This window comes from Candoia aspera, chromosome 1 (assembly GCF_035149785.1).
Source record: "Candoia aspera isolate rCanAsp1 chromosome 1, rCanAsp1.hap2, whole genome shotgun sequence".
Taxonomy (NCBI): domain Eukaryota; kingdom Metazoa; phylum Chordata; class Lepidosauria; order Squamata; family Boidae; genus Candoia; species Candoia aspera.
The window spans coordinates 321,432,619-321,456,650 of NC_086153.1; the positions used below are offsets into that span (position 1 = coordinate 321,432,619).

General features: G+C 40.1%; 1 protein-coding gene across 6 annotated transcripts in view; it reads left to right on the forward strand.

Annotated features, from left to right (window-relative positions):
* Window positions 1–9,019: 9,019 nt before the first annotated feature.
* KTN1 (kinectin 1) overlaps window positions 9,020–24,032 on the forward strand; it is an 87,438-nt gene continuing 72,425 nt past the window's right edge. For 5 of the 6 annotated variants that reach the window (XM_063290481.1, XM_063290485.1, XM_063290486.1 and 2 more), the window contains exon 1: window positions 9,020–9,146. The gene's annotated coding sequence lies outside the window, so the exon portion shown is untranslated. Of the gene's footprint in view, window positions 9,208–24,032 lie in introns of all 6 variants that reach the window. The other variant, XM_063290482.1, reaches the window with a different exon arrangement.

Consider the following 24,032-nt stretch of genomic DNA (forward strand, 5'->3'; position numbering starts at 1 on the left):
GCAGGGATACTTCCACTGTGCATTATAATATAACCTTAGGAGATCTAAGATGTGAAAACATGCTCCAAACAAATTATACCCACATTAACTGGTGGAGCAATATGAATCTGACTCAACCTAATAATCCCTTTTCAAATGCTAATTTGTCTACCCTATGGACTCATCTTAATGATACATCCATTGCCTGGATAGCACCTGATGGTCTTTATTGGATTTGTGGTAAAAGGGCATAGATTGTCCTTCCTCCTTCTTGGGGAGGATCCTGTGTCCTTGGAACTATCAAACCTAGTTTTTTCCTCCTACCCATTAAGAGAGGAGAAAAATTGGGAATCCCGGTTTATGATGAGATAGGCCCAAGATCTAAAAGAGACCTGCCATCATTTAAGATTGGAAACTGGAAAGACGCGGAGTGGCCCCCTGAGAGAATCATTCAGGTGTATGGTCCTGCTACATGGGTAGAAGATGGTTCTCGGGGATACCGAACCCCTATTTATATGCTGAACTGTATTATTAGGCTCCAGGCAGTAGTTGAAATTTTGACAAATGAAACTTTGCTTGCCTTGAATTTGCTTGCTAAACGCAATACACAATTCAAGACTGCCATTTATCAAAACCGCCTGGCTCTTGATTATCTTTTAGCCAAGGAAGGAGGAGTTTGTGGAAAATTTAATCTGACTAACTGCTGCCTCGAGATAGGAGATGATGGACAGGCCATTGAAGAGATTACACTCAGAATGAGAAAACTAGCCCTTGTCCCCGTTCAGACGTGGACTGGCGTTCTCGACACTGGAATGTCTGAATGGTTTTCGGGAATTTTCACCGACTGGAAAAAGATTGGTTTTCTTGTCCTCTTGGCTATAGGAGGTCTGTTGTTTCTCCCATGTCTTATCCCTTTAATTCAGAGAATGGTCACGTCCACCATCTCAGGAATCGCCTCATCTTCAAACCCAGTCATCGCCTCATCTTCAAACCCAGTTAAACCAGCCAAGGTGATGACCTTGCAACCCGTTCCAAAACAATATACCTCCCTGCTTAACAGATGACAGTAAGCATACTGTCCTATAACAAAAGGGAGGAATGAAGGAAAGACAGTTGGCTTAATGGCCGCCGCCTCGCATTTGCTAATACCTTGTGCGAGGAAGAAGGGGCGGGGGGAAGCACCGGAAGTAATGAAATGCACCAGAAACAATGAAATGTACCGGGAACTATGAAATGTATAAGTTGCCCATACAAGGTAATGTCCAGTGTTGACCCCAGGTGATTGGTTTATTCAAATGTAAGCTATTCTATGAAGGATGTATAAAAACTGAAAACCTTTGTCTCTGGGTGTGGCTTCCTCCGAGCACATTGCTGCCTGTGCCGTTGGATCGTCCACCCAGCTGCTTTACTTGGCCAAATAAAGAGCTGTTAGTTTTCTGAAGCCTCTGCCTGGAGTCTTTATTTTTGGCGTTAAGAGTCTCGGGTTTAGTTTAGGGTTTGCTGGAACCTTACAGTAGGTTTTCCCAGCCTAGTCCACAGTTCTGTAATTCCCTGGTAGTATATATTTTCATAACGAATCTCTCTGCATGTGTTCATATTGAATTGCATTTGTCATATTTGACAAAATCGCTATTACTTAGCCTTATATGTCTTCTAGAATTCTTGTGAAGATAAGTTGGGGGAGAGATTGTGTATGACCCCTTTTGATCCTTGAAGGAAAGGCAGGATGCAAACTAACAGCAGTATAAGATTAAAGCTACCAAATCTGGGTTGCAAAAATCTGGTATAGCTCTTCTCCAGCCCTGCTATCTGGTAGCCATAGACATCACAGCAAACTAATCTCTTCTTGTTTTACTATACATGCTTCTTAAGTACTCCATTCCCATGAATTCAACTTACTTTTATACTTCTCTTGACATATTCATCTCTTCTTTACCAAAAAGTGGGCAGAAGCCATTTCTACTTTTTCAACAAATATCCCTTCATTGCAACAGACCATAACAACATCTACTAACTTTCTACCAGCATTTGCACTTAACATTTCTCCCTCCATTTCCCCATCTGTAGTAAACAGCCTGCCAAGGTGCACAGAGCCATCTAGTTTTTCATAATTTATCTATAAACTCACATGTAACATCACTACAAGCATTCCAAACAAACAAACAAACAAATTTATCATTCAACAACTAAGGGAACATTACAGATCCTTATCATACAACTGCTCAATGCTGAAACATTCACTAGGCACATTATATACTATTTTAATTGTATTCAGCCACCAACCTTGAATTCCATATTCATGCTTTGGAAATGGTAACCTGGCTGTCTTCACCTGCACATGCATGTGCTTGCAGGTGTACTTGGCTTCACTTCAGCATCAACCTTGTAAATGATGTTGCTGTTTTAATTATTTGAAAAGAGCTGTACATATTCCTGAGCATTATACATATCTTTTGAGAGGTTTGCACAGTGCTACTCACTACCACTATCTTATGTACAGGTACTAATGTCACATTTATAAGCTTCAATTTTTACGAGGGTTGAAGCTGTGAAAGTGAGAAGCAAATAGTTTGAGAATCGACTGGGCCATTAACAAATAGAATGCAGATGTCCTCCACTTCCATAGATGAGAAATGAGTGGAAAAAGTCCTTTACCATGTAATGGTGGGAGAAAAGATTAAAACCCTGGGGCAGTTCTATACAGTATAGAGAGAAGGAAACCTGCTAGGTTTTACAGCTGTTAATTTTCTCATTTTGCCTTTCTATATCTGCTATAAAAGCAACTTTCCTATCCAAACTCTGCCACTGACTCTTTTACTGCTAGCTCCTGAGTGCTGGTCAAGGTTTTAGAGATTGTCATGCTCTGGGTGACGTCCTGACACCAAGATCAGCTACTCCTACTCCCAATATCTTGTGAAGAAAAAGCATACTCAAAACTCCAGGATTAAAGCATGGCAACCAACCAAATTGACTGACCATAAATCAGGTCCCAAACTCTTGGTTCCAGTATCAGAGTCATATGGTACGCCAGATGATGAAGCAACCAAGCCAGCACAATTTATCCTCACTAGTAGCTCCTATGCTGCCACCCTGCCCAGGATCTAGCAGCTGTAGCAGCAGCAGCTACTGTATGCTCAGATATTGAACATCTGCCTGCCTGATAAATACGATGGGGATCCAAGCAAATTTACAATCTTCCTCGCTCAGTGTGACTTAGGTATTTCTTTAACCCCTGTGGATTTCCCAAAGGTGATTTCAAATAGGATGTTTAATTGAGTCCTTGACAGAGAGAACTGCCAAATGGGCAACCCCTCTCCTGCTGCAGAACAGCCCAGACTTATACAGATGCAGATGCAGATTTAGATACAGCACTTTTGTGAGACTCTTGGGGACTAATTTTGACAACCTTGTCAATCCACTAACTGTGAGATGCATTGCCTATGACTGGGTAAGTGCTCTGCGCAAATATGTTGCTGACTTTCAGTTGTTAGGATGTGAGTGGCAATGAAAGAGACTTAATTGTACAGTTTAAAGAGGGGACAGCAGATTAAATGAGATGAGCTCATTTATCAGGGCACCCAGACTTTGCATTAATCAATCTCTACTTGGGGAATCTATGGAAGACTCAAGAAATTGCAGCAGAGTACAGGTAGTGGAAGAAGATGCTAGTATTCTTTTTTGTATGCACCTTATTCCTCATAGGTTCCAAATGCTGAAACAACGCAGCTGGGAACCAGCAGAACTCCACTCTCTTTCTGAGAAAAGCTGTGCCAATGGACCAAATGATCTCTGGCTGGACACCATCTGGTCGTTTCATACAGGAGTGCTCTGCCAAGAACCCCACCCCCCAGCACACACACACTTCCACAGCATTAAGAATGTGTTGCACCTATAGGAATGGCGACATTTTTCAAGCAAATACCTTGAATGCTCAAAATCTGGCTGGTTGGAAACAAGTCATGTAGAAAATAAGTACAGTAAATCCATACACACAGCACTACACAATAACATTCACCTTTTAGGCTCAGAGTCACCCTGCAATACAAATATAAGCTGTAGTAGATCCTGGGGTTGTGAGAGCTGGTCTCACATTGATAAGAAATTTAGTATCCATTCCCAAAACAACGAACAGGTGCGGGTTGCTCTGTTCCATGGAAGAGACAAGTCTCCTCCCTTTACACTGAAAAATATGAAAAAAGAATTGGAATATTGCTACCTTAATTTGCCTACGTATAGGTTTCTCACTTGAAAGCAGAGTATAGGCTTGAAATCTTCTATTGAAACATTAATTTTCTTGAGAATAAGTCTTACTCATTAGACTCTGAAAGACTTGTTTATTAGCCATTTCCAGTCAGTTTGCTACAAAGCAGTCTGATGATGCCACAGGTAACTTCATCGTCTCATAAACTGCATAGAAATATGACTTTGTCATTCAACCTGTCCATCCCCCTGTGAAAATAGAAATTATTGATGGGAGACTCCTAAGCTTAGGGCTCAAGAATGCATCTCAGAATGCATGGACTCCCACCTATTCACCATCTGTGACCATCAATAGTCACTGCAACTTGATTTCACTTCCCTGATATGTCTTCTGATAATTTTGGGATTTGACCAGTTCAGAATCCACATGTTCACTGTGATTAGGAAGCATCTGATTCCTAGGCATGCAAATCTCACTACCTATGTGATTTCAAGTTCCCCCACTCATCACAGCACAGAAGAAACTTCCTTTATCTTACATGTTAAGTACGCTGATTGTACTGAAGATGAAAGCAGAGTCTGCCACCCATCAATTCTGTGGACTGTACCATGAACATTATTGCTGGAGCTCAGATTCCTGCAAAATGCCATTAATCCATGACAGAATTGTTTTGAGAACAGAACTTGCAAAATGACTTCATCTATGTCTTTTTTCCTTCATCAGAGGTTCTACCTTTTTATTGTTGTTTTAAAAAATATAGTTCCATATGTACAGTCCATCATTATAGGTTAAAGAGCTCTGTAATCAATAGGGATCATTGCCCTTTCCCCCTCATCTTCAGTACTTGGAACAGCAGGCAAGTTTACCAAGTCGGATTTCAGAGAAGCTTACAATGTAACTTACATGAAGGAGGATCGTAAGTACAGATAGTCCTCATTTAGCGACCACAGTTGGGACCGGCAACTTGATCGTTAAGCGAAGTGGTCGCTAAGTGAAATCACTACTGTGCTTACAATCTTACTTCAGCTTTCCTGTGCTTTACAGATCTGCGAAGGTCATAAATGCAGGGATTGGTTGCAAAGTTACTTTTTCATCACCATCGTAACTGCGAATGGTTGCTAAATGAAGCAGTTGCTAAACAAGGACTACCTGTATTTAGCAGCTTTTGTTATCTATTATGGGAAATTTAAATATACATTTATGTTATTTGATTGTCTGAAAGATGCTCCTCCCAATGAGCCATCCCATCACACAGCTGTTGACACTACCAACCACACAGGAAGCAACCAACAGAGATAAGACAGACCTACCACCTTATGCCATCAAGCTATGCCAGCAAATCTAGAGAATGACATAGTGGCTTACAGATTGGAAGAGGTCAATCTATATTCCAACACCAAAAAAAGGAGAATTAACAGAGGGTGCAAATTATTGTACACTATCCTTAATTTCAGAAGGGACGCGGTGGCGCTGCGGGTTAAACCGCTGAGCTGTCGATCGGAAGGTCGGCGGTTCGAAACCGCGCGGCGGGGTGAGCTCCCGTTGTTAATCCCAGCTCCTGCTCACCTAGCAGTTCGAAAACATGCAAATGTGAGTAGATCAATAGGTACCGCTTCGGCGGGAAGGTAACGGCGTTCCGAGTCGTCATGACCCGGAAGTGTCTATGACAACGCCGGCTCCAAGGCTTAGAAACGGAGATGAGCACTGCCCCATAGAGTCGGATTCGACTGGACTTTACGTCAAGGGAAACCTTTACCTTTACCTATCCTTAATTTCATATGCTAGCAAAATAATGCTTAGGATCATCCAATGCAGATTAGAGTCCTACATAACTATCGCATTCCTCGGCTTTTCATCACAGTACTTACTTTCAGCTGGAGACCAGGCCAAGGCAATATTCAAACAAAGAGTCTTGGATGTTAATGCCCAAACAGACATTGAATCACTTGCACACAATAAGTCATCGAAATGGCTGGCCAAGAATAAACTGTCCTTTCAAATAGAAAAGTACCTGACAATGGGTCTGACTCAGTACCATAGGATAGCTCTTACTAGAGCAAGATTTGAGCAACTAGATTCTATGGTCAAATACGAACAATTCCACCAAGTGCCTTACCTTGAGAGGACACGTGTTTGTGGAGCACCCAAAGTAGAAGACATTGCACGTGTCCTATTTAAATGCCAACTATATGCCCCAGCAAGGGCTCAGTACCTTCAGCCACTAATTGACAGAACCACATACTGGGACTGTAACAAAAGACTATGTTGCTTCCTCCAGGGCACAAATACATATGTGGTCAATAGAACTGTTAAGTTTATAGTTAGGGCTGTCCAACTGAGAACACAATTTATAGAATGCATTGGGGTGGCATGTAAAGGTGGCGAATTCATTTAAACTCACATTGCTTCTGTATTTTATCACTTGTTTTACCACATCTTGTATTTTTATCTTACAATTTTATCTCTATTTTACCCTACTGTATTTTATTGTATTTTATCTCACCATAGTATATTTTAGTTAATACTACTGTATTTTAGTTGTTTTATGGTATCATATTTTATATTTTATATCTTATAGTGGCTGATGCCCCACTTTCTGATATGGTCATTTGACTAACCAATAAAGTTATTATTGATATATTGAGTCCTACATGGCAAAGAAGATGCCCGATGTTCAAGGTGGTTTTAGAAAAGGCCAAGGAATACAAAACATTATTGCTGATGCATGCTGGATAATTGAGAAAGCCAGAGAATACCAAAAAGAAATCAATACGTGCTTCATTTATTATAGAAAGGCCTTTGATCATGTAGATCATGTCAAGCTGTGGAATGTACTTAGACAAATGGGAATCTCAGAACATCTCATTGTCCTCATGAGAAACATATATTCTTTACAGGTCAGAAAGCCTCAGTATGGACAGAACATGGTGAAACAGACTGGCTCCAGGTTGACAAAGGAGCTGGGCTGGAAGAAGATGAGTGTGGTTTTAAAATTGGGGGAAGAAATATCAGTAACTTCCGCTATGCTGATGACACTACTCTGATAGCCAAAAATTCAAAGGACCTGCAAGGTCTAGTAATAAAATCAAGGAGCACAGTGAAAAAATTCCGACTAAAATTAAATGTAAAGATCAAACCAATGACAACAGGTACAGCAACCAGCCTTAGAATTGACAACAAAGAAACTTAATGCCTTTGAATCATGTTTCCCATCCTTAATCCAACGGTCCCATTGCAGATATTTTAAATTTTCATTTCCATTCCAGCTGGTAGGATTCTTGTAAACTCCACTGATAAAAAGCTGGGGTTCTAATGCACCACTGATTACAAAGATATGATTCTCCAACATACCCACGCAAAACAAGCACAGAAAAATTCCTTCCATTGATCTTGTGCACTGAGATACATACTTGTTCACTGTGTTGACAGAAGAGGGAGCTCTTTTTCTAAATTGATGTTTAATCACAGATTTGTGATTAATGCATTTCAGGAAAGGCTCTAGTAAACGTAAGTTAAATAAAAACGATTGAAACAAAATAGTGATGTGCTTCCAGGATCAACAATTGCCTGAAAGAGAGGAAATTACTTGACAGAGAGGGAGAGGTTCATTTTTTACTTGTAGGGATTGGCATGGGGAACATGGGGGAGTAAAGTTATCTCTTGTTGTACTGGCTTCAGATCCAGGCAAAAACTAAGTTAATACTTAAATACTTACTCTATTTTTATATTGTCTTCAAGGTAAAGCCTCCTCAAAATAGCTCAAGTAAAGTTTATCTTGAGTTGTGCTTCATTCCTGGTGACTACATAGAGACATTCATATTGTTTTCCTGGCAAACAATAGAGAAGTGATTTGCCACTTCCTTCTTCTTGGAAGTATTTTTGGTACCTAGTACGTAGAACTGGATTTCTGGTGGGCTCACAGCAAAGTACGATCAGCAAAGTAGTTAGCATTTTTAAGTATAATTGCAAAACACCACTGTCCTTTTGTCTTGATTGTGCACAGCCACTGTGAAAAGCAAACTGCTTGGCTAGACAGTCCCTAGTCTGATCTATTCGGGCCTTATTTCTTATAGAGTGGGATTGCATGCACAAAATAGTTTTAATTGTAAGCCGCCCAGAGTCACCACTGTGAGATGGGTGGCTATACAAATTGAATAAATAAAAATAAAAACTCCCACTTCCACGTGTTTATTATAATATCTGAAAGATGCGTTCCTCATGCGGCTACCCTATACACAGGCAGGATTCTCGCTATACGATTGGGATCCTGAAAAAGCAAGGTAGCACTTGGGCACATGGAGAAACCGCCGTGGGCTGGTTTGACAGGGAGCGAGCGGAATAGAAATACCGTATGAGAAATTCTAGCAGGACAGTTAGATAAATAAATGCTTGAATTTAACAAGCGCGGAAGCTGCAATGGTAGTGACATGCAATACACTGCAAATCTTAGCTCCACATATCTCTACAGCGCAGAGAAGTACAGCGATGGCAAGCGGGCACTTTGCACATTCTCAGAGCCATCCTCTCCTTCACGGTCTCCACAGATCACCAAGATAAGAAGCTGGGGATCACGATAAGGAAGTCTGTGCCGTTGAGGATGTACAGAGGTTCCCCTCCGCATTAGATTACGGCTATTCTAATCACAGGCTGCGGTAATAAGAGCGCCAACAGCCGCCGCCTTCGCTCCAGGACGGGAGGGAGAGAGTCGGTCGCCCCTTTAACAGGCGGCGGGGCGGGGAGAGGAGGCGATGGATGACTGCCTGGATGTATGAAGGGCCGGGTCGGGCCGACGCCGCGGACGTGTCGGTGCCGCCTCTCCCCCTCCCTCCCTGGCTCCTCTCCGCCTCGAAAGCCCGTCGTGTGAGGAGGAGCCGTCGCCGCCTGCTCTTTGCTGTCTTCGCCGCCGCTCCTCCTCCCCTGCCTTCCTTCCCCTTTCCGCCGGCTGCCAGGCTCCTGCCCTCCTCAGGTACGTCGCTCCGGCCGGCCGGCCGCCATCTCCTCCCGCTCTGATTCCTTCCTCGGGCCGGGTGAGGGCAGCCACGGCGGCCGGGCGGGGAGGTGCGAGGGCTTAGCGGGGCTGCTTCCGTGGCACTGGGCCGCCGCCGCTCGGGATTCCTTCTCTGCCTGGGCCCGCTAGGCCCGGCTGGGATACGCGGGGAATGGTTGGCGGGCACATCCGGCCACCGATCTCGGGGGTGGCCGCGTGGAGGAGGCTCCTTATGCCCCCTTCTCTGCAGGCCGTGTTGCTGGGGGGGGTGATTTCAGGGGAAGGGACACCGAAGCCCCACCGACCTGTGGTGGTTTCTCTGCCGCTGCTTCTGCACCCCAGAAGAGAACGGCTTTGTGGATGGCGCGGAGGGAGGAGATGAATCGGGAGAGTAACTCTTTACAGCCTTGCAGTAGTATCCTAAATTTGTATGGTGTCTTCGGGACAGAAGGAGCACTCTTTTCTCTTCCTCCTCCTCCTTTTTCAAAAAGGCCCAGTCTTCTCATTCTGTGGAAATCATGTAAAGGTGTGGTGAATAATGAGGGATTATTCCCTTCCCCCTTGAAACTACTGAGAACCCCTTTTCTCTCCTTTCCATTTGTTTTTAATGTATGTTTGTGATTTTAATCGATGTTAATGATTGCCTTATATAGATGCAGATTAAGGTGCCAAAGCAGGGTGTACCTCTAAGAGGTTAACTGGGATTTACCTCTGTGTCAAAATGTGCTACAAGGGATTGGGGTGCATGGGAATGGGCTGGAAGGTGATCAGAGAGGAGGGAATCTCTGGGAGGGGGTCTGAACTGCAGTTCTGGATGTACATAGCTGGGGTTCAGTCAGCCTTGCTTCCAGGTTGACGTACTTAAATGTGGCATGGGTGGGGAACAAGAAAACCCCTGTATATCCAACTGAAAAAAATCCTAGTCTATGTAGCACAAAACCTATATGCATTCTTTTCTCTACTACTCTTCATCCAAAGTCTGAGCTCCCATAGATCTGAATAAGGTGAGGTTCTTTTCTTTCTTGGGGAATCCAAGAACTGTCATTCAACAGAGGTTTATGGGGGTGATTTCTCATGGCATTTTTTGAGCATAAAAGCTAAGTATTTTGGAAGTCAGGAAGGAAAGGGAATCTCTCTTTTCATTGAGCTGAAAGAAAGAATGACTTCTAGTAGGTATTTTAACCCAACCCTTAGCGTGAAGTTTTAAAAAGCTATTCAGGCATTCCTTCTGGCTGGTTATGGATAGGGGAACAAAGCAACATAGAACTGTCACATAGTATAATAAGAGCAAGCTGGTATGAGCTTTGGCTCTACCCCATTTTTTATGTGAAAGGAAAATCAGAAGCATCCAAAACTGATCACAGTTTTCTATGATGTCCAAGCACAAACGTGTGTGTTCTTTGATTGTAAAGCAGGAATTTTAATTTTGCATGTGCAAGATTAGAACTTGTATGAAGACTGCAAGAAACTGGCTTACACAGAGTCAGATTGTTGATCTGTGTAGTTAGATATTGACTACAGTGCATTGAATGAAAGATGATCTCCAGGGCTTCAGATAGGGAGGCAGGATTTTCATAGCCTTCCCTGGAACTGCCAGGAATTGAAACCAAGATATCCTTTGCTGTTGAACTGTGGCCCTTAGCAAGAGTTGTGTCAGCTTGATCCTAGAATGCTAAGCTGATCCACACTTAATTATTGGGTTTGGACTCAACAGTCCTTTCCTTTAAAATTCATAGTTGGTAATGATTCTAGCAGCACATTGGGCTGAGATTGATTTTCTTTAACACGGTTCATTGTTTCTTGAACTGTTACACAGGATGCCTGAACAGTTTAAGGGTTGTTCAGACAAAATCAGATAATGAAATAGATCGAACGTTACTACAATTCTGAGACACTCTGACAAATTTTCCTCCTGATGTTGATGAAATATGCCATTGTATGTAAGCTCATTCACCCCATTAAGATTTATTGTCAATATATTAAATGTAAGGGAAAAGATTAATATTTTAATACATTTTATTTTAATAATTCCTTTTCAAATATAGGTGTTTATACACATATGCACAGATATTGTTTGGATTCTGTGGCCTTATAAAGTACACAGTGGCAGAAAAGGCACATTTTCACTGGACCTTGGAGATGACTGTGAAATAAAGAAAAGTAATGGCTTAATCAGAATAATTTTGTTATTTTAGTGCAATTTTCTCCCTTCTCATTATTTGTTTATTGACAACATTTAACACTGCAGTATACAAATGAGATCTGCCTTTTCATTGCACCATTTGTTCTTTTTAAAAATGTGAATGTACTTTAAATGCACGTGGGAAGAAAAGAACTATAGCCATTATATATTCTGAGTGTAACTGTTTCTGTAACAGTGAGTCTCTTTATGCTTGCCTTACAGTGGTATGATGAGACTCTTATATAGTATTTGTCATGATTTAATCATATTTTAGCATAATAAATTGGTTCAGTAATAGATTCTCTGTCATCTTTAATGACTGTTTGCTGAGAAAGTTTTAAGGATTTGTTGTCTTGCGTATCTTTAAAAGAAACTACCTCAAATGTCACTGAATTTAGGAAAGTGGTTTCCGTTAATAGAACAGCAAATGAAGCAGTCCTAAATGGATTTCTCTTGCTTGACCAATAGCTTTCAGTGGAACTTCAAATTAAGTATCTGCTAAGTTTGCAGTTGTATTTGTAAGATACAAATATGTTGGTGCAAATGTGCACTAACATATTTGTATCTTAAAAGTGATATAAGATGTTATCTAACAAATAACACCTCTATATCTATTAATAGTATAATAAGGCTTGGGGGACAGGAATGCTTAGTGACCTCCTTGCAATGACAAAGTTGTCCCTGAATAACTAGATGTGCAGCGCAATCCCATGTGTTAAAAAAAAAGTGCAGTGTTATACTTACTGTCTATGTGCTTGCTGAATATGGTACTGTAGTGCTTATTCCTAGATATGCTGATGGATTGTGCTATAAATCTTGCAAGATTAATTGCAGGAAATTCCATATGAAGTGTGCATAAGATTGCAGGCTTTGAGTGGTATTTTGGATCTGCTGGAAAAGTTTAGCCTGATAATGGGCTGAAGGCTGGGTGGATTTTGATTTTTTATGGCAGTTTTTTCTTTAATTAAAATATATTTACTTGAATTTTAAAATATTAAGGAACTGCTTTAAAGTTACTATGCAAACAACTGTGGCATTTCAGCCTTTTAATCTAAGTAGTTTACACTTTTTAATATCCAGAGAGATCTTGTAAGGGTCAAGGGTAAAAACTCACATGGAGTAGAGATAAACTTTAAAAGCTCTGAAAGTATTCCTGACAGGCATTTTATATGTAAGATGTGTCCAGACCAGTGGAATCTATGGGTCTGGACTTGAAAATGTCTGATATTGCATAGGAACAAGCTGTAGGCATCACTTACAGCAATTTCAGCTTGGTTTTATCAAACAAATCAAGCGCTGAGAGTAGTATTTATCTGAAGAATGCCTACAAAATAAGCATTGAAGCATGGTGCTAATTCTTTGTAATGGGTTAGTGTTTGTCTTGATTGCAATATTTGATTAGCTAAACAGTTTGTGTTAAATGAGATCATTGATTAGTATGAGTTAGTAAGAACAGTCAGCAAGACTTCGATTCTTATGAGGATTGTGTGGACTGTTTTAACCCCTCTCCCATACTTTTCATCCCCCCCCCAATAGATATGGAGGAACCTGTGGCCAGCCAGATGTTGCTGAACTGTAATTCCCAGTAGCCCTCATTATTAGCAGGCTGCTCGGATTGCTAGTAGTTGTAGTTCAACTGTCTTGGGACAGTTATGTATATACTTATATACAGTACATATACATATATATATGCATATACATATGCACACACACACACACACACCCAACATAAGTTCTCTTATTTCTGCTGCATACATTCATTGAACATCTGACTTCCAAAACTTTCTGTTAGAAACACTGGTATTCATTCAGCACATAACTGAAAGAGATTTTTTTGGGGGGGGTTGTTATTTGCTGGTCATATTTGTTTCATCTAAGCCATGTAAACTAATGGCTGCGATGGTTCTTTTGTCCTGTTTGTCCAGATGTATTTTCTCGATTGAACTAGCTTTTATAGTTCACTTACTGAAAGTATCAGAAAATACCTTCTCCAGAAGAGGTGTAATGGCTTATGATCCCAGCAAGGAAACACAGAATTGTTAAACATCCAGAACAATGCAGTTTGTATCCTATCCAGAAGATTGCATTTTTAGCCTAGGAGATTGTACTGCTGTCCTGTCCTATAATACGTGAATAATAGTGAATTATTTATTGGAATGCTATGAAGATGAATAAAAGTTGCTCACTGTGATTTGAAAGAGATGGTGGGATGCTTATTTAAATAAATGGAGGTGGTAATTCAGCTTGTTAGTACTATAAACGTTTATAGCTTATAGTACTATAGCTATTCCCTCTGTTTATTGGTTGAGGAAATAATATGCCTTTGGTCATGGATTACTATTAAAGTCTGTATTCAGAAGTGTTAGAATAGTTAATTATACATACTTTTTAATAAAAATATTCCTCTTCGTGAAAAGAATTTGGTCAAAGTTTTGTCAGAGTCCTTTTAATTCTCTATCCCTACTTCTTAAACTGATTTGGTATAATTTTACCTTAATTCTGGACAATTCCTGGCACAGAGTTAAGGCTAAAGAAAAATAAAAAAGACATGGCATTTATTCTAAAGCTTAGTCTGTTCTGCAGCTGTCTATGCTGAACTTCTACAATTGTGTACAATTTTCATAATTAAAATATTTTTTCTGCACAGAAATGAAGATGATAAGCATGTAAAATATAAAAGTGTGGGAATTATATTTCTGTCCTTTTGATAAACTCTGGATTTTTATTCCGTCTTTCAAACCTTTTAATATATGTACTGTAAAATGTTATTTTATAGTATTGTCTGTCAGTAACTCAGCTCTGTGTCTGAAGGCCATAGTATATGGAATTAAAAAGCACATCTACTCTTTCTTTCTGAGGCTAATATTGAGGGTTGTGTCTCATACCATATTAAAGGAAAAAAATTAGACTTGTTCAAGCTTGTGCAGGGTGGTGTGATGATGCAACATTTTTCCCTTTCCTGTCCCCACAGTCATTCTATGCTCCACCTATTTCTGCCTTGCGGAAAAGAAGTTTAGAGGGCAAAGTGCTTTTAGCTGCAGTTTGAACCAGATTGAGCTTTGTCACTGTGAGAACTAATGAACTTTGGTCATTGCAGAAAGTTTTCTTCATTGTCTCCCACTGTGAAAAGTAGAATGCAATAGTGGGAGGAGCTGGAAGGCAAGCGGGAATTGCTTTCTGTGATTGGGGTGGTAGAGATATAAAAGGATTGCTGAGGCATTTTTCTTCTGGAAATCTGAAAAAAGCTCCAGCCTTCAGTTTATTACAATAAAATTGTGGTTAACAAGTCAAAAAGTAGAACTGACTAAAATCTTACTAACTGCTGTTCAACGAACTGAGAGCTGTTCATTTTCTTTGCTTTCATTCTCTTATTCCCAAGACAGAAAAACATTCCAAGTTCCAAAAAGGGCCAAAACTGCAATATTTATGCAGGGAGAGGAGTGAATTTACACAGGTAAATTTCTAAATTCCGGAATAACATTTTAGGAACTTCCAGTCACTGAAGAATTTTCCAGCCCTGTATAATTGAGTTACACCCTGTGCACACAGGCAAAAAAAATGATCGGTTAAAAATTAACCCTCAGTCATAGACATGATTGACAGTTAATTTTTAACTGATAATTTTCTTGCATACATGACCCTTAATTAACATTCTTAGGTTTGCTCATTGATTTGATTGTCAGCTCTAGATGCTGAAGAATGCACTGAGGGGTGATGTATGACTGTACATGAAACTTTTATGAAGCAGACTACTGTGGTTTGTTCAGCGAGTCATTACTATAATCTTAGAGGTGATACTTGGATCCACTTAAAGCAGAGGAGTGTCCTAATGAGGAATGTCCTATTATTTAACAAGTAGACTTTCTCCAAGGCCAGGATTAAATTTTGGAAGTTAATTAGAGAAAAAGTCCTGGTGGATTTAGTTTGTTCAGTTCTTATACTAATTCACATTCTGAGAACCATACATTTTGAGGCATTTTGTAGGGTTCACAGACATTTGTAGAACTGAACTCTTGGATCTTTAACATGCGCTGACATAATGACTGTATTTCTGTGTATTAGGACAGAAGTGTTGTACAAATATGCACTTGAACTTCCATTGCTAAAAATTGTAGATGTTTACCACCCGAAAGTATAGATTGTGGCACCAAGAAAATCAGATACTTGCATTGTAAATAAATGGTGTTCCAGTAACAGTCATTGCATTGAGTGATTATGAAATAAGCCAGAACTGGGATTGAGTAGAAGAAGAAAAGCAGTGATAAAGTGGGCTCAAAAAGCAGCGGATCTGTGAGGTAGGGCTGGAACTGAAGGACTTGGCATTATGCAGTGGGAAGGAAGTGATTCATAAGCTCCTTGTCTTTGTCTACTTTTGTAAATAAGTCCACATAATGTACATGTCCAAACACTTTCCATAAGGTAGGCCATTTGGAGACATTCACTAGACATACGTATGTATATGCACCGCTGAATTCCTTGGTTTGTGTATATGTTTATGCATGGGTTTGGGTGTGTAAAGACAACCAATTTTACAATTTTGAGTGTTTGAAGCAAGGAAAGTTGTTTCAGTCTAATGTATCAAACCTATTGGAATGAGCTGACCATTCAGCTGCTTCTTTCTTCTGACTTCAAGATATACATAGGATGTTATGATTTTATTTCTTGATGTGGTTTAGTATAAGATATATGTCTCTCTTTAGAACTCTTGCTTTGATTTTTTTCATTTTGTTTCAGATTTTTCAGAACTGGAGTTTATCATTATTAAGAGCATTAAATTTCTGGATTTCGGAATGATTTTAATGCATTTACAGCTTATTTCTAATAATGTTGAGCTTGGGAAAACGATCTATCTATCTATGTATCCATCCATCCATCTATCATATTTTTATGACTGCCCATCTCCCCCGCACGGGGGACCCTGGGCGGTTCGCAATAAAAACAATTTAAAATTCAATAAAATCATAAATAATACCAGTAGTCAATAACTATATAGTAACTATAAATATATATAATACAGTCAAATCCAAGTGATGGTAGATCTAATTCAGTTAGAAGGTATGGAGTTAGCAGTTATGGAGTTCCATGAAGCTGTGGATGACAGATTTAGGACGGCTACATGCCATTAATAAATTGAGTTTATCTTTAAGACCAACAGAAACTATTTTTTCTTTCCAAAATGTTTTTTTTCACAATTTTAAATTAATTTTTATTGAATATATATTTTGCTTTTTCAGGGAAGGAAGATATTCAAAGCAGCTAAGCAGAAGGAATATTTTAAAAAAGAGCAGACAAAAAGGTTCCAAAATAGAGCACCCATGAAACTCAGAAGGTCAAAAGTGCGTACATCCTGACAGCATACTTGAATAAATAATGTTTTTGCCTATCCTTTTGAAAGGATAATAAAGAGGGAACTATGGAGTTCTTGGTGCTCTCTGAGCTTGGTTGTTTGCTTAATAAACAGGGAGCTAGTTTGACCTAGCTTGAGGGGCCATCCCAAAACTAAGAATGTCCCCCAAGTAGGCAGATTCAGTAACTGATGTCGCAAATGAAAACATGAATGAACAAAAACAAAATCCTTCTTAAAGCAATTTTGATGTGTTAAATAGTATTGCAGATAATAATAATAATATCTACTGATAAATGAGTAGATCAGGAGTGACCAAATCTGAAGTTCAAATTAATTAATGTGATATTTATATATTATATCATGTCTTTCAGATATGCTGGGTTGCAGTGGACTATAATGCCCACCCTCCATGAGGATAAAACTTAGTAATTATTTAGTGATTGGCCAGGTTATTATTCTCTTGACATGCAAATTGCAAATATGCAACAATTCTCTGTTTTCTCTTCCCTGCCCCATTCCAAGTCCTTGAAACTTTGCCAAGCTACATTTTTATAGTTAAGTGCTTGAGAAAGAGGAATGCAGTGCTTTCTAGCTTTCATGTTGATTATGTTTCGGAATTGACACAAAAGAGACATTGACTCTGCTCTGTTTTCAGAACCTTGTAATGTCTTCCAGTCTGATTGTTGATCCTGGATATGGGGCATAGTGAATTGGTTGCATTTTTGGTTTGGTTTACATGAGCATCTTCCTTCATATAATGCTCCAACATAAATTACAATTTTGAGATTTTGCTGGAGTTTCACATCTAATTAAACTGATTATTTTCCCTTTTGTAGCTAACACTTGTTAGGGTTGCCATTGGAGTTTACATTAACTGGGATAGTACTGGTAGGTCAAGGTAAAAAGAACTAATGGTTTTTCTACTAGCTCATGGAGAAAACTTATCTATGTGGTCACTAAGAGTTGAAAACAACTTGATGGCACATAATCAATTGGTAGTTTTTCAATATCTGGACTGTGTAACCTTGCTAGCACTTCTCGATCCCCCTTACGGTACTTAGACATAGGTGTGTGGAGGGGAAGCTTTCTTCCTTCACTTGCTTAGAAATGTGGATTAGGAAAGAATGATAAAAAAAACGTGGTCTTTTTTTTTTAAACTCCTGGAGCAAGTAAGTCGACTCCTGTTATCTAGAGGGACATACTTTTGTAATTTTTTTTGACAATAATACAGCAATTATTTGCCATTACCACCTTTTGGGATTTTTTTTTTTTTTTGCCACCATGGACTAACATGGCTCTCCTCCTATGATGTCTAGCCAGATACTAGCTCAGGTTCCAGCTAGATCCCCAGAATTTGTGAGGTTTGAGTCTGACCCTGACTCTGAAAACAAAACTTATCTTGAGCCAGAAGGGGAAAACGAAACTTATGTGGAAGGAACGGGGGAAACAGAAACCAGGAATGACTCAGGAGAGTGGGAAAATCCTGAGTAGCTGATTGGGCAGAAAACGGAGGTAGGTTCGAATCCTCCAATCAGTGCTTCTGAAAGGAGAGCTGAGAAGTGAGCCAAGCAAAAGGCAGCCTGATCAGCTCCAGAGGAGAAACAGCGTGGAAAGAATCAGATAAAAAGGCACCAGTGCAAGGAGCAAATCGCCGGAGACAACCGATCCATTGAACTAACAGCTTCTACAGAAGAGTCCTTGCCGGAACCCGGAGCCTTGTCTGTAGCCGACATGGAAACAGTGCCAGCTCCTTCTACCGATGTGGACCTACCTCCTTTGTACCCCAATCCAGCTGAGTCCAGCCTTGCCTCCAGTTCCCAGCCTTGTCTTGCTGATCCAGTTGAGCACAGTCCTGCTTCCAGTTCCAAGCCTCGTCTTGCCGTCCCAGCCAAGTCCAGCCCTGCCTTCAGATCCAAGCCTTGTCTTGTCGCTCCAGCCAAGTCCAGCCTTGCTTCTAGTTCCAAGCCTCGTCTTGCAGCTCCAGCCAAGTCTAGCCTTGCTTCCAGTTCTAAGCCTTTCCTTGCAGACCCAGCCGAGTCCTGCCTTGTCTCCAGATCCGAGCCTTGCCTTGTCACTCCAGCTGAGTCTTGCCTAACCTCCATCATCAAGCCTAGCCTAGCCTCTGTGCCGTGCCTGACACTCGAACCTCAAGTTTCCTTCTTGCCACACGCTCTAGCTACACCAGGCCTTGCTGCTTCCTTGAGAGCGTTAGCTGAGTTCTGCCTTGCTGTTTTGCCATGATCTCCTTCTACTCCTGATCCTGCAGCCTTTGCCTTGTTTTCCTCCACTGCCTGGGTGGACTTAATTGAACTGCACTGTCTAATCTATTCTAAGGATTCTCCCCTGTTGTAAATAAAGAATTCATTTGTACTCTTGCCTGCTGTCCCATAGTCTGAACAGGACAGAATTTCATAATATGACCTACAGGTAGCTCTTGCCAGTACTGATGTCAAAGTGCATGTATCTACCATTCAAAAGAAGCTGCACAAATTAGATCTACATGGAAGGTATTCCAGGAGAAAACCTTTGCTGCCCAGAAAGAACATCAGGATAAGACTAAAATTTGCTCATAATACCTAGGCAAAGACCAGGACTTCTGGAATAATGTGCTCTGGACAAATGAGCCAAAGATAAGAGTTATTTGGCCACAGTACCAGAAGACATGTTTGGTAAAAACCAAAGGCAGCATTTCACCAGAAGAACCTGATACCGACTGTAAATCATGGTGGTGGAAATGTTACTTTGGGGTTGCTTTGCTGCAACAGGGCCTGGACAGCTCACCATCATAGAATCCACTATGAATTCTTCATTGTACCAGAAAGTGCTTGAGGGTAATGTGAGACCATCTGTTAGAAGATTGAAGTTACACTGAAAGTGGACCTTGCAACATGACAGTAAGCATTCCAGTAAACAGACCCTAAGCATTCCAGTAAATTCATCAAGGAATGGCTAAAAAAAAAGAAAGAAAAAAATGGAAGGTTCTGGAATGGCCAAATCAAAGCCCAGATCTAAATCCCATCGAGATGCTGTGGGGTGATTTGAAGTGGGCTGTGCATGCAACAGACCCCTCAAACATCGCATAGCTGAAAACATTCTGCATGGAGGAATGGGAAAAAAATTCTTCCCAGTCAATGTCAGAGACTGGTTTTTTGTTGTTTATTAGTTTAGTCACTTCTGACTCTTCGTGACTTCACGGACCAGCCCACGCCAGAGCTTCCTGTCGGTCATCAACACCCCCAGCTCCCCCAGGAATGAGTCCGTCACCTCTAGAATATCATCCATCTATCGAAACGCCTGCTTGAGCTTGTTTCTGCCAAAGGGAGCTTTACCAAATATTAGAACCAAGGGTGTACATACTTCTTCCACAGAAGGAAATGGCATTTCTGTTATTTTTTGTTAAATATTTGCAAAGTCATTTTTCGTCTTTTGTTGTTGTTGTTCAGTTACATCACTTATCTTTATCTTTATTTATATATCAAATTTAGTCACCACCCATGTCACTCAGAGAGCGACTCTGGGCGATTATATACTGCTTGAATGAAGAAATAACAGGCAAACATCTGCCACACAACACCCCAGACTTAACAACTATTGATAAGAAAGACAAAAAAAGTCTGGACAGCGAACATTGCAATACCTGGAGACAGCAGAATAGAGCTGGAGACAATCACAAGCTATAAAGACATGCAAGTAGAATGACTGTGGCAAAAGAAAGCCAAGATAGAATGAATAGTAATAGGCGCCTTGGGTGCAATTCCAAAACATCTGGAGCACTACGTGAACACCATCAGCACTGACAAAATCACCACCAGTCAATTGCAAAAGGCAGCTTTATTTGGAACAGCTTACATTCTGTGATGATACCTTTAATATTATTAACAACAACAGCCACATAGGAAAAGGCCTTCTCTTTGCCAGATAATCAACTTCTGGGAATAAGGGCATTTTCAAAAGGGCCTCTCCTGCTGATCTAAGTAACTGGGCAGGCTCGCAGCAGGAGAGGAAGTTCTTCAAATAATCATGCCCTAAGCTACTTAGGGCTTTAAAACTCATCCCCAGCATCTTAAATTGTGCCCAGTAGGTGACTAACACCCAGTGGTCATCTTTCAGAACCAGCATCATGAGATCTCTGTAGTTTGCACTGATTAATAGTCTAGCCACCGTATTTTGTACCAATTAAAATATAGGGACACATTTTTAAGGGTAGCCAGGCAATAGACAAGGTGGTTTGTAACCAAGATGTGGATAACTGTCGCCAAATCCAGCCAACTCAGGAACAGTTGCTTTTGGCACAAATATGCTCCTTGCTAGAGCCGCCACCTGCAAATCCAGTAATAGCTGGGATTCTAGTGCTGACATCGTTGACATATTAGCAAATTCTTGTTTTAAATGCATGAATGTATTACTAGACTAATTTTAAAAATATTTTAAAATCTTTTTCCTATAACAGATGTTTTGAGTAACCAAATACTTCTGGAAGGTAGACTCCTAATCAAAAACAAAAAACAAAAATACTTCACTCAGATCTTTCTTTTTCAAATGACTATAGACTGACTTGAACCTTCCCCACCCAAAGCAGTTGTTACTCACATTAGTAGAGATAAAATGTGGTATGGACATACAGAAAGTTTGCAGTGTCTCCACAACATAGCAATTCAGTTTAATACAGAAGTACTAGGAACTATGCCCCTCGGAAAGCAACTCTGAATTTTTTGCTTCCAGATTGAGTTGGACATACAGAGAAGAATAAAATCTAACATAGTTATTCTATGCTAATTTTCACTTTACCTGCTGAGTTTCATTGCTCTCATTTCACTGCTGTTTGTGCTATTGTCCATTCCTAAGCTTCAAGAATCTGCAAATTACGTTCAATAATTTTGACTTCACTTATTTTGTATGGTGTCCGGTTAATATCTTGAGGACATATACAGTAGCTCACCAGATGATGCAGATGCCTCTCTGTTATGGTTGGAATGGAAAGCATTTACCTGGAGGATATTTGGAGGGCTGAGATTATGCTCAACAAAAGGCTTAATTGGATCAGGTTAATCAAGAGAAGAGGTGAAAGCTTTTTTTTAAAAGACTCTGGATTTTGTCTGTATTTAAAAATAGACCAAACTGCTTTATTACAATAACTTTGTTAACAAAAACAGTAAAAGCTAGCTAAAAACATAACAATAGAAATGAAGCAGTACTTCTTTAACCAGTATAAAATTTGTACTGGATTTCAACTTATCTTTATCAAATTCATAATGATACCGCACATTTACTTGCTTAGTTTTTGTATTTATATTCCTCTGGGAATTCAAAGTGGTAAGCATAGCAATCCCCTTCCAATTTTATCCTCACATTACTTCTGTGTGCTGAGTTAGCTGTCCCAAATTAACAGTTTCTGGATAGTTTTTTCAAGGTCATCTCCATGGCTCCCTACACTTAGGGGAATTTTGAACCTGTGTCTCCTTCTAATCCAGGGTCTGGTTGAGTAATGTATGGCCTTCAGATGTTGTTGGACTTAAAATTCCATGACCGCTCATGTTTGGTTGTGTTAATAAAGGCTGATGTGTTGCCTGTCTCACTGTTTAGCCTTCACTTGCTGTCATTTAAAGGTATATTTAGTACAGGTAGTCCTTGACTTACAACTGTTCATTTAACGACGGTTTAAAGTTACTGCAGCCTCAGGCATAGTGCTTTATGAACTGCACTTGCACTTACGACTCTCATATAAAGCATACCCTGCAGTCACGTGATTGCAATTTGGGTGTTCGGCAACTGGCTCACATTTACAACCGGTTGCAGCGTCCTATGGTCATGTGATTGCAATTTGCAATCCTTTTTGCTGGCAAAAAACGTCCATTCAGGAAGCTGGATTTGCTTAATGACTGTTGTAGAAATGGTCATAAAATTTGATTAGTCACATTGTGACCCCACTTACAACTGCAGCAACTTACAATGGAAATTCCAGTCCCAACTGGGGTTGTAAGTCAAGGACTACCTGTACTTGGCGTGGTTGTGTGGTTTATTATGCAGGAAACATTGTACAAAGAGGATTCATATTTTCTTTAATTTCTTCCAGATTTGTTATAGCCTATTCTTAATCAAGGTTCTCACTGTTGTGGAGGTTTTAGTCACACAACACATTAAGATTGGCTAGTTGTAACTTTTCAGATACTCTTGAGAGCTGGCTAGCATTCTACTTAACGCCATGATTCCACTTGCTCAGTGCAATATCCAATGTATAGCTGTGCCATTCCCCAACTGTGCTCTGGTGTGCTCACATAGTTCTTAGTCATCTGTTCAAAGGGTAGGAGTAATGGGAAGACCTGACTATTATCTGCCTGAAAGTTGAGTCCCACTCAGTGGTTTAAAAAATGTACAGTGGCCTGATTGTTTGGTGGAACCAATAGCAAAGAGCTGATTAGCCTTCTCTATCTGATATTTATGTGAGTTGTAATCCGGCACATATAGGAGGCGCTAGATTGAAACAGGATTGGTTTAACCCATTTAGTCTGAATTGTTTTGGCTTTCAGAAACACTTTAAGAAATTTGGCTACAGAATAATTAATGGAATGCATGTTCTCTTCTGAATATAGAAAGATCTTCAGAGGGTTTCTTGCTAAAATTACCATGGGCTTTTAATGCTGGATTGATAGTTTTGTGATGCTGAAGTCTTTATAGATCCAAAGTAGCAAGCACTATAGTGTAGCAAGCTACACTATATTTTGTGTTCTTGGAAGGAACTAGTGAGAATTGTGCTGCTGTTAACAACTGGATTTCCAGAACACAGAGTTATAAATGGAATTGTAGAGCCATAGAATATAGCATAAGTCTCCATTAAATACCTCCAGTGGAAGAGAATACTGTCTCCTGAAACATATCAGTTTCATTGTTGAACTACTCTTACCATTAGGAATTTTTCCTGATCCCCACCCAAAATCTACTTTCTTGTGATTTAGACACATTGCTTCTTGACTTCTGGAGCAACTCTGAACAATTCTGCCCCTCCTTCTACATGACAGCCCTTCAGATACCTGTGTTGTCTCCCTGTATTTTTCTCTTCTCTGAGGTAAACATACCCAATATCTTCAACCATTCTCGATAGGTTTTTTTTTCTTCCAGGCTCTTTATCATCCTGGTTGAATTACTCTAGACATGCTCCAGTTTATCAGTGTGCTTCCTAAAATATATCGAGAACTGGATGCAGTAGTTTAAGTCTAGTCTGACCGATGCAGAATAAAGAAGAGTAATACCTGCTCTTGATCTTGACACTATATCTCGTTGATGCAGCCTGGAATGCATTTGCTTTTTTTGCAGTTGCATCACACTGTTGGCTCATGTT